Below are 15,594 nucleotides of genomic sequence, written 5' to 3' on the forward strand. Positions count from 1 at the left end.
TTCGACCCCCATCCTAAAAATTATCGCCGGTAGCCCCCCAAGGGGCGAAAAAAATCCCTCCTGGGGGGCTCAACGGCTGGAGATGCCCTTATACTTCACAGATGCCAAAAGAAAGTGGATCGAGTATTCCTTGGCCGATGGATCTTGTGAGGAATTTGTTTCTGAGAACTTAGAGGGAGCCGCATTGTCCGATTCTGATTTCAGGCCACCTGTTTGGGTCTTTCCGAGCATGTGTTGATGCACTCATATGGATCACAGTGCTATGTGAAAGTTAAGGTCCAAAGGTACAACTGCTCCTTACTGACTTGTAGTCCTTGTTTGGATTTCCCATGTTATTTTGGTGTATAACATATTTACGTGTCAGTCTCTTTAGCAGCATGTGTTACATACTGCACATATCGTTTGAAGTTGCATATAAATGGACATGCTGCTAAGCTGATCCCTGAAATGTTGGCAGTAATAATTTGCAAGTCTCAGTGACCAGTACTAGATCATGTTTTGCTTCTTTCTCTGCAGAGTTGCTCAGCAACTTGTAAGTAAGTGTACATGTATGCCCACACCAGCTCGCAAGTCAGTGTATGCAAATTACTGAATCAACTCGTAATTCAGTGTGCAATCACTGGCATCCTCAATTTTGTTGCCGTTCTCTTTTCAATTATGGTATGAGAATTCAATGTTTCACCCTCAATTAATATGGCATCTTATAGAAAGTCGTTTGTCTATGATGCCAGTGACCCAGAAGCACAAGATGATGCTACGTACCACCAGGAGGGGAGCATCTCCAACTCGGATGAGTGGTTATCAGGGTAATCGTTCACGCTGAAACCTACTCTCCAATAAAAGACATATATATTCTACTGTACATATACAATGTATTTTATCCGCAGCTATTTCAGCATGAGCAGAGTACCATGGCCTCTGAACATGGGTATGTAATGTCCGCGGCTTTGCGAATCTTTTCAACAAGCATAATACTGTTTCCCGGATGATTTGTAGTACCAGTATTTCATATCATTCCAGCTTAGAGAAATAATGTTGGTTTACCGAGGCCATATTCGGCATATCATGTGCAAAACCTTAGGTGTCAATCTTTCAGTCTCACGGAGTTTCCCTTCTTCAGTATGTGAGAGATGCTTCCTTGTTTTAGGGTGGGAGATGCGACCTGTTGTATTACATCATCATGCAGGCGACCCATGTTGCGACCTAATGAATTTAATTGATAAAGTTGAGAATAGCGGAATAAGGTAAATGGCGATCAAACTGCACCCTAGTTGCAAAATCTGACAAATGCAGAGTAAGGTAATATCAAGTGAAGAACATGTAGCATTTATTAGATATGCAAACAAGCCAAGCAATTATTAGCTATCTTATGAGCACACACCGCGATTCTGAGTGCACCATGAAAACAAGCATGTACACTCAGAAATACAATAGCGAAAACAATGTGTATCATACTCCCATCACGATTATTCATTCTGTCATTCATTGTTCCATCTGACAGAGAGTTCTGACCTTCGCCTTCGACTCCCATCACGACTCAGTCTGACTGCTGTCTTAGCTGACTAGACCAACAGTTGTGCCATCCCACCTGGGATAAGAAGAAAGTTCAGAAATCTAAACTAGAGTTGCACCAATACGTGAGCAAAAGAGAGAAAGGGGTTACCCACCCATACAAGCGCAGAGAATGTTGTCGCAATGTCAATTAGTTATGCAGTCTCTGTCTCTGTTTTATCAGCTCTTCAACGATTTCACTTGCTCGCTCCATAGAAACCAACATACAGCGAAGCGGGTTGTTTCAATCCTGCAAAATGCACATAGTTGTTGTAATATCGATGGGTGCTAAGGAAGTTCGTATACTTATAAAGTTAGCACTTAGCAGTTCAGTCCTGCAACCAACCTGCTTTTCAGAAGCAGTGTTCCATTCCATCTTCCCATGTTGAAACTCCGCCTGTTGCTCACCCTCAGCTGTGCTGCCAAAGAGAGCATACTGTGAGAAGAATTATCCATCTTTGCTTTTGAAGCCGAGTAGATACTTAAAGTTCAGCATACAGATTGAAATTAGCCAGAACAATGCAAACTATGTATTGGTTAACAAAGCTGAGTATATTGGAAGGTTCAGCAGTTCACTATGTTGGATCTTTTCAGAACAAAGTCAGTCAAGTTCAATTGATACCAACAATTTGCAGAGAAAAGCGTGGATGTTCTGAAACTTTCTCCCGCAAGGTTCTTTCCTTCCTCATCACAACTTTGTAGGTGCTAATGCCTGCAGAAATTTACCTTGCCTCTCCATGCTCTGCTATTACCGGCTTCACTCTTCAACCGCATCCAACAATGAGTAAAACTTCCTCGCAATGCAGCTGCCGTTCAAGTAATTATTTCCTATTAAACCTTCAATCCTAAATCGTACTCCCTCTGTAACTTAATATAAGACATTTTTTGACACTGCCATGGACTCGAAAACGTCCTATAAGAAGTTACAGAGGGAGTAGTACATTTCTCCAGGCTTACATGTGGAAGTTAGCAAATATGACTGGATTTTCAGAAATACGTGGGCTTGTTCAGGCCTCCTCCACTGGTTGTTGCCACTGGATCAGACCTACACTCCGATCAACCTACATAAAAACAATAGAAGAAAAGCAACAGAATAAGCCACCGATGAACAGAGTGGATTCCAAAACCGTGCAATATACTCAGAATCCACGGCGGAAAACGTACTTGAGCAAATTACTAAGTTGGCAAGGGGGCAGTAGAGGAGCAAATTACTTACAGATGAACTAGAGCTCGTGGTGGTGGATCATGCATCACTTCCGCCCAACTGCTTCCCCATCTCTTTCGCCTCGGCGCAGCCTATCGTCAGCATCATGCATCACGGCCTCCAACTCTTTCATTTTCTCCTCCAAGCCTTCCACTTCGTCCTGGAAACCCAACAGCAGAGCGATCTCCTCGTTCACAAGCTCGCCAAGCTTGCTAGCCAGTTGTTTCCCCATGGGCCACGGCACTCGCAATCATGCCCCCAACCTCCGCCATTGCCGGCAGAAAGCTTTTGTTGCTCCCTCCGATATACTAATACTATTGTGTTTGTGTGCAGAATGCCTGTGGTGTGGACTAGGGGCTATCTGAGTTTGCAAATATTTATACCACTCTGTTTCAGTCCTTTGAAGAAAGGAACAAAGTTGAGCACCCGATAGCTTGTAACATTCTTGTAAAGGGAAATTCTGCTGCGTTTAGTTTAGCCTGGACACAAGAGCTCGTACAAGGGTTAAAATGGGAATTTCAAAGTAGAATTAGCCCGTGTAAATTAGAGAACATTCGATTTGAAGAGTTGCAGATGCATTCCACAAACTCAAACGGGAAACTGAATATACTGCACAGGACAATCCACATGGCAGAAGGACTAAACTCGCAGCCAATGTGTCAGATCGAATTGCTGCGAGAAATGCGGGCGTGAATTTGGATATCAGATCTAGTAGTATCAACTAGGAGCAGCCAATCACGACTGGAAGAAGACCGCGAGGTAGGTTCAGGCGAGTACCTCAGGCGAGGTAGGTTCTCCGCCTCCGCGCCGCCTGCTCCGGCACCGCAAGCCCCACGTCGCGCTGCCGCAGCGGCGTGCCCAACCAGCCGCAGCTGGATGACTGGTACCCGGGCCACCGGCTGCCGCAATCCTCCCAGAGTCCCACTCCCACCGCCGCCGCCCTTCGTCCCCGCACCGCATCCATGGTCGCGGTAGATTTGGGGAGGAGAAGATGGGCTCACCTGTTCTTTTTTTTGGAATTAGTAACTGGCTGACGTTCGTCCAGAATAAACTGCCAGCGAACGCCCTAGCTGCCACACGATTTTGATCCTACGGTGTAGTTTGGATGACTTTTTTTACCCTCAAAATTGAAGGAATGTCATGATAGTTTTACAAAAAACATCCAGGTCCTCCAAGTACACTAAAACTGCCAGACGAACATTCGCAAATGCCATCTCTTGCGGCGAACGTTTGCTAGATATACCAACCCTTTTGTTAAGGCTTTGTTCACCTTTTTTTTACCAATGAAAATTAGATCTTAACCCTCACATTACCTACCCATTTGATTATTTACCTCCCAAAAAATGACTTGGGGCCTTGGGTCCATCCGCCAGTGAGGCAATCCTAAAATAACTCATAGAACTCTCAGTAAAGTGTGGCAAAAAACGGCAACAACGAGCACTAGCCACAAGGAGTCCCAGCCGTGTACGAGCAGGAGCCGACGGGAGTGAGTAAAAACTTAACTGAGGGTTGGGGCGGGGGGTCGCCTTAACTGATCATTAGGCCAGGGCTTAGTGGGATGGCCAGGGCGGCGGCTAGCCACCAACCGTGGGGGGTGGAAGGCGGGTGATTACTGATTAGGGAAGGGTCGACTGGCGGCTGCATGGGGAAGAAAAAAAGAAGGTTGAATATGAACAATGTATGACTATTTTCGGTCATACAATAAAGATCTAATGATTAACAAAAGGGATTGATACAAACGTATAATTTCATTTCTGAGCCCAGGCTCATCTGCACCCGCGCTAATAAAAAAATAAAAACAAATACTAGAAAAATTAAAAAATCCCAACTTTTTGTGTTGTAGATAATTTGATGCGTGAGGTTCGCTCCAATTTTCAAGTCATTTGGATATCTGAGCAGCTCTCGGCTAAAAAGACAAATTCGGGGTATGTAAAAAAGTTTAATGTTCACACTCTGTTCTGACCTTATTTGTCTTTTTTGCTGAGAGCTACTCAAATGTTCAAATGATCTGAAAATTGAAGCGAACCTCACGCATCAAATTATCTACTACAAGAAAAGGATTTTTTTGAATTTTTCTAGTATTTGTTGTGAATTTTTTTCTGTCCAGGTGTAGACGAGCCTGGGCTTCGAAACGCCACACTCGATACAAACAATTTTTCCATGTGCCCGGCAAATAGGTCATTTCTAGCGCTGGAATTTCAACGCTTGAAGGCACCAAAACACTAGTGATCCAGAAAGTGCATGATGAACCATTACGAGGAGAGACATGATGATCCAAAAGTCTAGACATCGGTAGCCTACCGTACATATATGATGTATGTACTGCATCGACTGCTATTTCGCCATGAGCACAGCACCGTGGCCTCTGAACATAGGTACGTACGTTCTATTTGATTGCTTAGTTGCTGCTACTTCGCTTTATTTTTAGTGATCTTATAATGGAAGGTTGTAAGATCATACTTTTTTTTTCTCAGAAAAAGACTATGAATTAGAAGTTCAAAAGGAACATCACGATGATTCACTGTGCATTTACATCATTTCTGGTTGCCGCTAGTCCCAAGACATACACATTCAGAACAGCGCAATACATTCAGCCTGCCTATCAACCCGCAGCCAACCTGACACTCGCAAATCGCAATACAAGAGAAACCATCAGCGATCCGGCAGAGTCAGTCCAGGTCCAGATCATTTTTTTTGCATCTCCTGGATTCCTTATCGGCCCATCTCCACCTCCGCTTTCTGTCATGACTCAATTTCTGATTGCATGCTGTCCAAACTGTGGCAGCATTGACGCTTGTGCTCAATCTGATCTCCACCTGACGTAAGAAGAAAACTCAGAAGATGTACATTGGAGGTGCAGCAAAACGTGGCTTAAAGAGAGGTGTGGTTACCAACCTCACACATTGGTCTGCCACCAACAGTAACTGAAGATGTAATCCCCGTATCAATTATCAGCTCTGGATGTGAGTGTTTTCCCGTGTCTGAAGCAACATTCCTGCAAGAGGAAGCGCATCCAGCTCGGTCTGTTGCTCAGCCTCGGGCTGTCCTTCCTGCAAGAGGAATTATCCATGTTAGCTTTGGATGTTGAGGAAATAAGACACAGGTCAAGATTGGCCAGAACAATGCAAACAATTTATTGGGTTCACAAAGCTTGATTCACCACCATGACTTGCACACACCTATGCTTGTGCAATTCAGTCTCCCCGATTAGGATTTCCTGTTGGTTCTGCAACGGAGGAGAGACAACAGCTGAGCTTGTTTGTTTCATCGTTTCCTCGCCCAGTACCTGAATGCACAGTCAGGAACAGAATTGCTTAAAATTCAGATTTAAAATACAGATCTACAGATACATACCCACACGGCCGCACACTAGGTGAATCTGGGAAATAATCAACCTGCTAGCGTATTTGAACACAACCACGTCTTGCCAACAGGGAAGTTAACAAGGGCAGAAAACGCGTTTTGACAGACACAGGCTCTACATTATACTTAGAGATAAGTGCTCAGAGTTTTTCCAGATCATCACAACTCTTTTGAAAAGGAATAAGAGAAACTTGTGGTACTCTCTTCTTATAATGAATAAAAGAATTTGCGTCATTTGATAGAACTGAACCTAAACAGTCAAGTTCGGTTGATACTTACACTTTTCAGATTTCAGAGTGCAAGTTCTGGCGTCAATGCTGAGACTATCTCTTTTATCAATCTGCAGAGCCGACAGAATAATTACCTGCAGAACGGATTTTCAGACGTGGGCCTCTTCATGCCATCTCCGCTACTACTGTTGCCACCTGGTCTGGTCAAACCTAAACCCTGATAAAAAAAAAGAACACGGATTAGCAGAGCAAGTTCCAGAAACCCACGGCAAGGAAATATAGCCGGTCAGAACATTGGATCAAAGTAGATCTTGCTGCCGCGCCACAGCAGGGTCAGAGGGCAGCTGTAGACTTACAGATGAACTGGACGTCCGCCGTCGCGTCAGGTTGGTTGCTGCAACTGATTCCCCATTGCTTTGGCTAGAAGGTCATGCCCGATAGGAAAGCCCCGGCTTCATCAGTTTAAAAAAAAATAACAAAATCCCCAGCTTCACATTACAGAGAGTTCTAGATCGCCTGGAATACACCACCGTCAATGATGATCCCAATGATGATCCCATCCCCACCAACTGATCTTCTAAACATGATCCACAGCGTGGCAGATCCTTGATGCAAGCACGACCACGTGCCACCTTCTCGGCATATGATTGATGGCCTGATGACAAGGGAAAGGGGAAAAAGCAGAGAATGAGACATCCATCAAACAGTGTATAGGTTGAAGCACTCAGAAATGATAAGGTATGTACTGGTTAGGTTTGTGTTCTTCTCATAGTCTTCTTCTCCTTGCATATACGTGTATACATGTCCCTTCACGGTCTTCTGCCAAAATCCTCCGTCCATCAATCAGCACCTCGTGTATTACTATATATACAGTGTAACTGTCCGACAATTTTCACCACTCTTCCTACCTTCAGAAGGCGATTGCAGACTTTTGCGAAGAGAAACATAAAACAAATTGAAAGCACTGGTTAGAAAATGACAGTGACTAGAGAAGACACTTACTGTGAAAAGGCGTGGATCAACATCACTGTGCTATTATGATAAAACGACATCAACAGGAGTTTCTTACCTCCAGTTCTGCTAATGGTTGTAATATGCGTGTGGGGATGTGAGAGATCTTCTCGGAGTCCCTCCCTTTGCACCTCTGGAGCAGACTTGGACAACCCCAAATATGGAGTTTCTTCAACTTGGTATCCCTCATGCTTTCAGGCAAAGATGTCAGGTTGCAGCAATCGAAGATGTGAAGCTCTTCTAGGGAAATTAGCTGCCCAAACCATTCTGGCAGTGCATACAGGTTCTTCAGCGATTTCAAATATAGTCTTGTGAGAGAGTTGAAGGACCGAAGGACTTCTGGCAAGGCCCTCAAGCCGCCACAGTAGGTAACATTAAATGACTCGAGCGTGGGGAGGTGTTGCATTCTGGCCCACTTGTCTGGAGAAAAATCACCATAAATTTGCATATCAGAAGGAAGAGTAGAAGATGAAAGGTTCCCGAATCCTCGTTCTGGCAGAACCTCACTGCTGTTGTTCAAGCACCAACTCATACTTCTTGGGGGATATGGTAGGAACTTCAACTTTGGACAGTTCATTATATCTAGTTTATGCAAATTAGGTATTAAAAACTCCTCGTTTTCTTCACCTGTCTGTGTTGTCCACCATTCCTCCAAATTCTCCAACGACTCCAACTGTAACACTCTTAATTTTGTACATGTTCTGCCCTCTTGATAGAATTCCTTGTCGATTTTCCTGATGCTAGGAATGTTCTGCACATGTAGGCTTCTTAGATTTGGAAGCTGCCCAAATGGAGGAAGAATTACACATGCTCCTAAATCAGAAAGCTTGAGAAATGTGAGAGAAGGGAGGTAGGAAGAGATGTGCCACATCCAGTCAGGGAAATCCTTGCTCATATACCCATCTATTATGATTTGTTCGAGAGTTCGGGGGGGTATGAGCCTCTCCAGGACAGATTTTCCACCTGCTGCATCAGTATTTTTCATCTCCGGTAGCATGTACTGCCTCTGAGTCCCCTCTCCCAGTGAAGACCTAGCAGTCGAAGGTCCAATTTATCACGCAGTTTGACTTTTTCTGCATCTTCCACGAGTTTGATATTCTGAAGTTGTGCAATTGCCAGCTCATGGCAAGTCAATGCCTGAAGCTCCACTATAGTACTACATCCACTATTGCCTATCTCTTGTACATCATGTCTTGTCCACCTTGGCAAATTCAGATACTTCTTAATTTCATTAGCTTTTTCATACATCCTATAATGCCCTGACATGACTGTAAATTGAGTGAGAGTACTCATGTTACCAATGCTATCTGGTAATTCAGTGAGAACCATTGAAGAACTGATGTCTAATACTTGAAGCTTAAGGTCACCAAACGAAGAGGGGAGCTTTTCGAGCGTTACACAATAAGACAAATTGAGATGCTTCAGCTTAATCATTTTGCAGAATGACTCGGGCAACCATCGCAGCTTGGAACAACTTGTTAGGTTCAAAAAGTCAAGGTCAAAAAGGTGACCAAAACATTCAGGGAGTTCCATGAGCTCATGGCAGTCTGAAAGATCTAAGAACTTCAAATGAATAAGTCGGCAAAATGATTCTGGCAGCAATGAAACTTTGTAGCAATCAGAAAGACTCAAGAACCGTCTTTGAAGGTTGCCAAAATCTTTTGGCAGGTTTTCTAGCTCGTGGCAATTTGATAAGTTCATATGCTCTAAAGATTCAAGTCTAAGATAGCCAGGTAGTTTAATTATCTTAGAACAACCTGACAAGTTTAGGAATATGAGTTTTGGAAGGCTGCCAAATTTATCAGGCAGATTTTGAATGGCACGACACTCTGACATATCTAAGTGTTGTAAACATGTCATCTGCCAGATGGATTCAGGCAACTGCTGGAGCATGAAACACCCTGATAAGTCTAGGAACATGAGTTGTAGAAGGCTGCCAAATTTATCAGGGAGATTTTGAATGACACAACAATCTGAGATATCTAGGTGTTCTAAACATGCCACCTCACAGATGGATTCAGGCAAAACTTGGAGGACGGAACACCCAGACAAGTTGAGGAAAGAGAGTTTAGAGAGCTTACCCAATGAGGTAGGTATCTTATCAAGGCTTCTATTACCGGATAGGTCTAGATAACAAAGTTTGTGGAGGCTACAGATATTGTCAGGCAAGGTTTCAAGTGAGCAATTGGACATAATCAGAGTTTCCATATTCTGAAGTGTACACGCAGACTTAGAAAGTGAAGGAATTGGCAATCCCGTGGCATCAAGGTACCTAAGTAGCTTCAGTTTTTCTATGGAACGTGGCAGCATGATTTTGCTTGACGCAGATTGCCCTTGAGAGAGTTGCCGTGCTGCACATGCTAGGTCCAAGACACACATGTACTTGGATCCAGATAATGCCTCTGGAGGAAGTTGCCATTCATGCAAATCTCTAATATGGAGGGATCTAAGTTTTTTTGGCAAACAATGGAAAACATTGGATTTATTCTGGTACTGTATCAACTCTGCATGTCGGCAATGAATAGCCTTTTTCCAACTCCTTGGTTCATCAGCATCAGCATCGAGAACAAGGAATTCATCATCAGCAATTACTGAGGCAAGATCATGTACCAAATCATGCATGATAAGCTTCTGAGAAGCCTTGGCATGCACTGGACTTAGAATATCCTGCAGAAATAACTACTATCAAACGTGTTGTACAATAAAGGCAAAACTCATTGGATAGATTAAGTATGTATAGCTACCAAGTGATTAATCTGTATCGAACAATCACTCAGTCATATGTATTCATACCAATATAGTACCTACGATCATGTGCAAACGAGTATGTAAATATTTTGGATACTGGAGCGGTTTTGAGACAACATTTTATCTATTTTTCCATGTAAAATGTATAGCAAGATAAAATGGAGTAAAAACAGTCACAACTGGAGGGTAAAAAGATGAAGAAACTCCTTTTTTAGATCATAATATAATGTATTTTTATTTTAACTGTTAGGATGGATAGTAAATTCGGTGTAAATCTAACTTGACCAACAGTTGAAATTAAATACCCTTATGGCTTTTTTCCTTAATAATGTGTACAATGAACTATTTCAAGAAAAGGAGTTCCGAAATATCCGAGTATATGATTTGATGATTTTCATATCGTATTGAATAAACATATACTACTTAATAGATAAGGCATCAATAACTGAACAGAAATGACCGAAATAGTTTTGGATAAACTAACCGTAGGACGTCCGGAAATCTGAAGAAAGGACATCCCAAGAAGGTAGTTGATGCATCTTTCACCATCATATTATGAATAGATGTATCCAAGAGCATTCCATTGCTGGATTAGAAGGTTGGTGTCTATAAGGAAGCCCTTTGGAAATGTTGCCAAATATGCAAAACAAATTTTGAACTCCCGCTTCATGTAGTAATAGCTCAACTTGAGGGACTCTAATGTGTCATTTTGACATTTGCTTCTCAAACCCAAATTAACCATCCTCACTTTTATGTCTTGCCATGCCTTGATGGACTTATCCTCTGACATTACATGCCCAAAAGCATTTGCCACGAGCGGTAGACCTCCACATTTTCCTGCAATTTCATATCCAATTTGTTTCAAGGGAGTCGGGTCATCATCAGGCTCAAATGCTCTTATCTTTATTAGTTCCCAGCAGTCATTGGTTGACAGAAACCCCAGATTGATTTGGTCAGACTCGTGCACAGGGAGAATTACCCTCTGATGTGCAAGAGTACCAGTCTTCATTTGTTCCACTACGAGTTGGTTACGCGTAGTGACTATAATCCTGCTACCGCTGGAGCCATGTTGTAACATCCGCTTCAGCTCTTCCAGGTTATCGGCCCCTTCTTCCCAGAAATCATCCAAAACAATCAGGTACTTTTTATCAGCAAGTTTGTCTTGAAGACAATCCTGTAGAAACTGCAAAGTAACGTTGTCAAGGTTGATATTGGCATCTACGCTTTTTGTGATGGCCCTCATAATTTTGAGTAAATCAAACTTTTCAGATACATGAACCCAGGCTCAGATGTTGAAGATGTCGACCCTCTTGTCTGCATAAACTGATTGAGCCAATGTGGTTTTCCCTATACCACCAAGCCCCACAATTGGAATGATGGAGATACGCTCATTAGCTTGGCTTCTCAATAACAGGTTTACTATTTTTTCCTTTTCTACACTCCTCCCTTGCATTCCAGTACCTCTAACGCTGATGGCTGCAAAAGTCTCGTTTGTTCTGCTCCTTTCTACTTGTGCTTGAGGAACCAGATTGAACGGCTTGCGCTCTTTTTCTATTTCTTCTATTCTCTTCCTCACATCCACCAAATTGTGGGGTCTGGCTATCCACTGGTAGGCTTGATTGTCCCGGGAAAAGAATACCTTGAGCTGTAAACAAAAATCCCATTAGCTAGAGGTGAAGGTAAAACAGGGATATACAAGTTGTAATTACAGTTTACAACTGAAGAAAAAGAAGCGCAACAGCAGCAGCCAAAGCCTCGAACAGATTACACTGAGGGAGAGACTGACGCAAAGGAGAAGAGCAGGGACGCTACCACAGAAACAGATTGTCAAGTAACATAGTACGGTATTTTGGAGAGAAAGTTCCCTAACTTAATACTCCCTCCGTCCGGAAATACTTGTCGGAGAAATGCATAAAAATGGATGTATCTAAAACTAAAATCCGTCTAGGTACATCCATTCCTCCGACAAGTATTTCCGGACGGAGGGAGTACAAAACAATCTTAATCAAGTGCAACACTGAGTTGTACAAACAAACAACAATTCTACCAAAATATTTAGACACATAAGGAAGACTACCCCAAAGAGAAATAGAAGGGGAGTCACGGGGCTCCGACTGTGAGTTTTGGATGTCAGAAATCGGTCTTATCCAAAAAGACAAGCCTAATTATTGAAGAAAGAATTTTCCTTGGATCACAGGGTAGGGTTAAGATAGTGGCCGTAACTTTGCTTCGTTATTTTTAGTATCCAAGTCGTCCAGCAGGTCCTCAACGTCGTAGGCAACGGATTTTAACTTCAGGAGCCACCGCTCAACTTCTTCTCCAACATCTCCTTGGCTCACCTTATTGTCAGCATCATGCATCACAGCCTCCAGATCTTTCATTTTCTCCACCATTTTATCCACATCGCCTTTAAACTTCCACTGCAGAGCGATCTCATCCCCCGCGATTTTGATTAGCCTGCTAGTGACTTGCTTCACCACGGCACTCGCAATCATCTCTCCAACACCCACCATGGCTTCAAGCTCTTACTCTCGACCTACCACACAAGAGTATGCTGTGTTTGTGAAAGCGCAGCAAGGTAAGGAGCGGTATGCTTGTGGATCTACAATATAAACAAGATAATCATTACTACCTCTGTAAACAAATAGGAGAAAGCTGTTTGAGCCAATAATCCAACCAGATAAGGACGATACTCTGTAAGAAAATGCATAGTATATATTTTTATTATAACTACGAATCTACGATACAGTCAGATTCAACTACTACTATAGAATACATGAGTTAAAGTAAAGCCCTGTCCAAATCTCCGGATTGTAAAGTTGCTTGTCTCTGAAATTCTTGTCTCCCTTATCTTGCTGACCACAAGGTAACTAGGATGTGGGCTAATTATTAATAAGACAGGATGCTGAACAGTAAAGAAATGTGTAGTAAAACTTGATTTCCAGCAAAAAGCTAAGGAATTGATGCACAAAAATGACCTTAAACAGGTTGGTGTCCCTTAAATCTGATGGGATTCAAGGGAAGTAGCAGATCTAGGGTTTACCTTGCACGGAGGACCTGGTAGAGGAGTTGGCCGGCGGCAGCGGCGTACGGATAAAGTGACCCGCGGCGTACCACCTGCAAAACGGAGGGGATGAAGTTGACGGGGCCGGGAGCAAGCAAGACGGGGTGGGGCGTTGTTACAGACCCGATCTACTCTAGCGATTTGAGGAGGAGGAGGAAGGAGGAGGAGAGGCAGGTTGGAGGAAAAGGGGATAAAGGCGGAGGAAGAACTATGTTTGTGCAATTTCTTCTGCGAAAGTGTTTTTTCAAATTACGCAGATTTAGATACGATATCTGATCGGCCGCGCATGTTTTTGACTCGCAAACGCGATCTTCATGAAACCGCAAACGCGTTTTGCAGGTTGAATTTTTGCAGGGTCTGCTCGAGTTGCTCTTACAACTGGGGCCTCGCTGGCCTATAAACACCACACGCACGCGTCTCACACACACCACATTACCTTCTCGCTGGCTTGTGGTCCCATCCTCCTTGCCCTCTTCGTCCACTGGGTCCTGCCGGCCGTTTGGCGGGCGAGCTGGTGCGCCATGAGGGTTAAGAGCATCTTCAACCCTCCCCCTCCCCCCAGCTCCATTTTTTGCCGGTTAAACCAAATTTGGCGCCGGCGGATCCAGACTGAACACAGCGCCCTAATCATGTGGACATGCCGAGTCGATGACTGGGCGTCTTTGTCGTCCTCATCGCCTCGTTTTCCCACGGGGAATCAATGCGAAGGCTGCTCGACAGCCTTCGCATTGATTCCTCACAGGCGGCACAGTAAAGGCGCACCGACGTGCGTCCCGCCTCCTCCCGCCACGCGACCACACGGCTGCCGCCCGCCCGCCGCCCACACGCCGCTATAAAAGCCGCCCCTTCCTCGCCGGTGGCCGCACACTCCCTCGCCACAGCCCCTCTCCCCCTCTCTCTCCCCCGTCTCAAAACCGCGACCATGGCCGGGCGCTACCCCGGCGACGGAGCGGCGGCCAATGGTTTCGGCCGCCGCCACCTGTACGAGGCGGACTACCCGGCGCCGCCGGACATCCAAGTGCCGGGCTCGTGGAGGCTCAGCTCCGACGGAGTCCCAGCGCCCACTGGAGTTGAACGGCGGGCCGAGATCGCGCGGATCCGGATCGCGGTGATTAAGATGGCAAGTTTGTTCTAACTACTCCCTCCGTCCTAAAATATAAGTGTCTCAACTTTATACTAGATTTAGTGTAAAGTTGTACTAAGTTTAAGACACTTATTTTGGGACAGAGGGAGTATTTGTTATTCAGGATAGTTTAGTGTACACTCTGAATCTACACTTAAAGCTAGACAAGTGGATTGCCCCCTTCAAATACATTTGGTTACTGAAATTGCCTAGTGAAAGTCAAGGTATTTCCGTGTTTTGATTTCAGGAATAGCATTATGGCTAGAGATGCATTGTTGTATATGGGTGCTTGGTAAATTGGTCATGCTTGTTTTGTACACGGAGGAATGTACCGACCATGTTTTATTTACTTGTTCTATGGCCAAATATATGTGGGAAATAGTTTTGTGTGCACTTGGTTCTTAGAACTTGAGAGGCTAAGCTTTATGGGATAGTGGGAACCGGTGGAACACAGCGGGATAACTTTTCGCCTCCTGGTTGATGTTGTCCAGAACTCTAGATCAGGAAAAACCTCAGTTTCAAAATCACACATACAAGTAAAATAGATGATATGCTAATTGATTGGTCATGAAACACGGGTGATTGCACCTTCAGTTGAGCGATGATTCTCACACTTAACAACTACAGAGGTCTCGGCACAAGTGGTGGCTGGAAGCATTGTGGTTAAAAGTGTAGAAGATATTGTGTGTATTTCCCAACTGGTTAGTTTTCCTCCCCTTTTCTCGAGTTTCGACCTTTTGTTTGGAATACCTTTTCACTCTTAGATTAAAAACAACCAAAGCATGGGAGGGCTCTAAAGAGCACAAGAACAAAACTACTCTGATTTGATTATGTAAGAACGGAAAATACCCCACCGGCATAGCCACCTCTGTTTGTTTCCTAGTCAGTCCCACGAAAACGTGCAGAAGATTTTAACCTGGCTAGCTATACAATTTGAACAATGTAACCAATTCCGAAAAGGGTTGATATTGCCTGTTTTTCCCCATAAGTTAGTTTTTCCCCCTTCTCTTCCGAGTTCAAACTTTTTCTGAAATACCTTTTCAGTCTTATTTTAAAGATAACCAGAGCATGGGAGAGCTCTAAAGAGCCCAAGAACAAAACTACTCTGATTTGATTAAGTACGAACAGAAAATACCCCACTGGCATAGCAACCTCTGTTTTTTTCCCAGTCAGGCCAGGAAAACGTGTTGTGTTTGTTTTGCTTGGAGCCCAAATAAGTAACTACGAACTGCTACTTCATCTCGAGTACGACTACACATAGAAATTACGCCTTTGTTAGCTTCACACGTTATCGTGTATC

The 15,594-nt window shown here is 43.9% G+C and overlaps 1 long non-coding RNA gene and 1 pseudogene across 2 annotated transcripts; both read right to left on the reverse strand.

Annotated features, from left to right (window-relative positions):
* Positions 1-1,303: 1,303 nt before the first annotated feature.
* Positions 1,304-3,524, reverse strand: LOC119278489. Of its 2 annotated transcripts, none has more exons than XR_005137816.1 (6): positions 2,768-3,524; positions 2,509-2,612; positions 2,278-2,357; positions 1,898-1,965; positions 1,668-1,801; positions 1,304-1,588 (listed from the first exon to the last, which is right to left on the reverse strand). It is a non-coding gene; the product is annotated as an uncharacterized LOC119278489 (long non-coding RNA). The 2 variants fall into 2 exon arrangements; XR_005137815.1 differs by having other exon boundaries at positions 1,898-1,970.
* Positions 3,525-5,215: 1,691 nt separating this feature from the next.
* On the reverse strand, positions 5,216-13,354 carry LOC119278488 (annotated as a pseudogene).
* Between the last annotated feature and the right edge of the window lie 2,240 nt (positions 13,355-15,594).

Source organism: Triticum dicoccoides, chromosome 3B (genome assembly GCF_002162155.2).
Source record: "Triticum dicoccoides isolate Atlit2015 ecotype Zavitan chromosome 3B, WEW_v2.0, whole genome shotgun sequence".
Taxonomy (NCBI): domain Eukaryota; kingdom Viridiplantae; phylum Streptophyta; class Magnoliopsida; order Poales; family Poaceae; genus Triticum; species Triticum dicoccoides.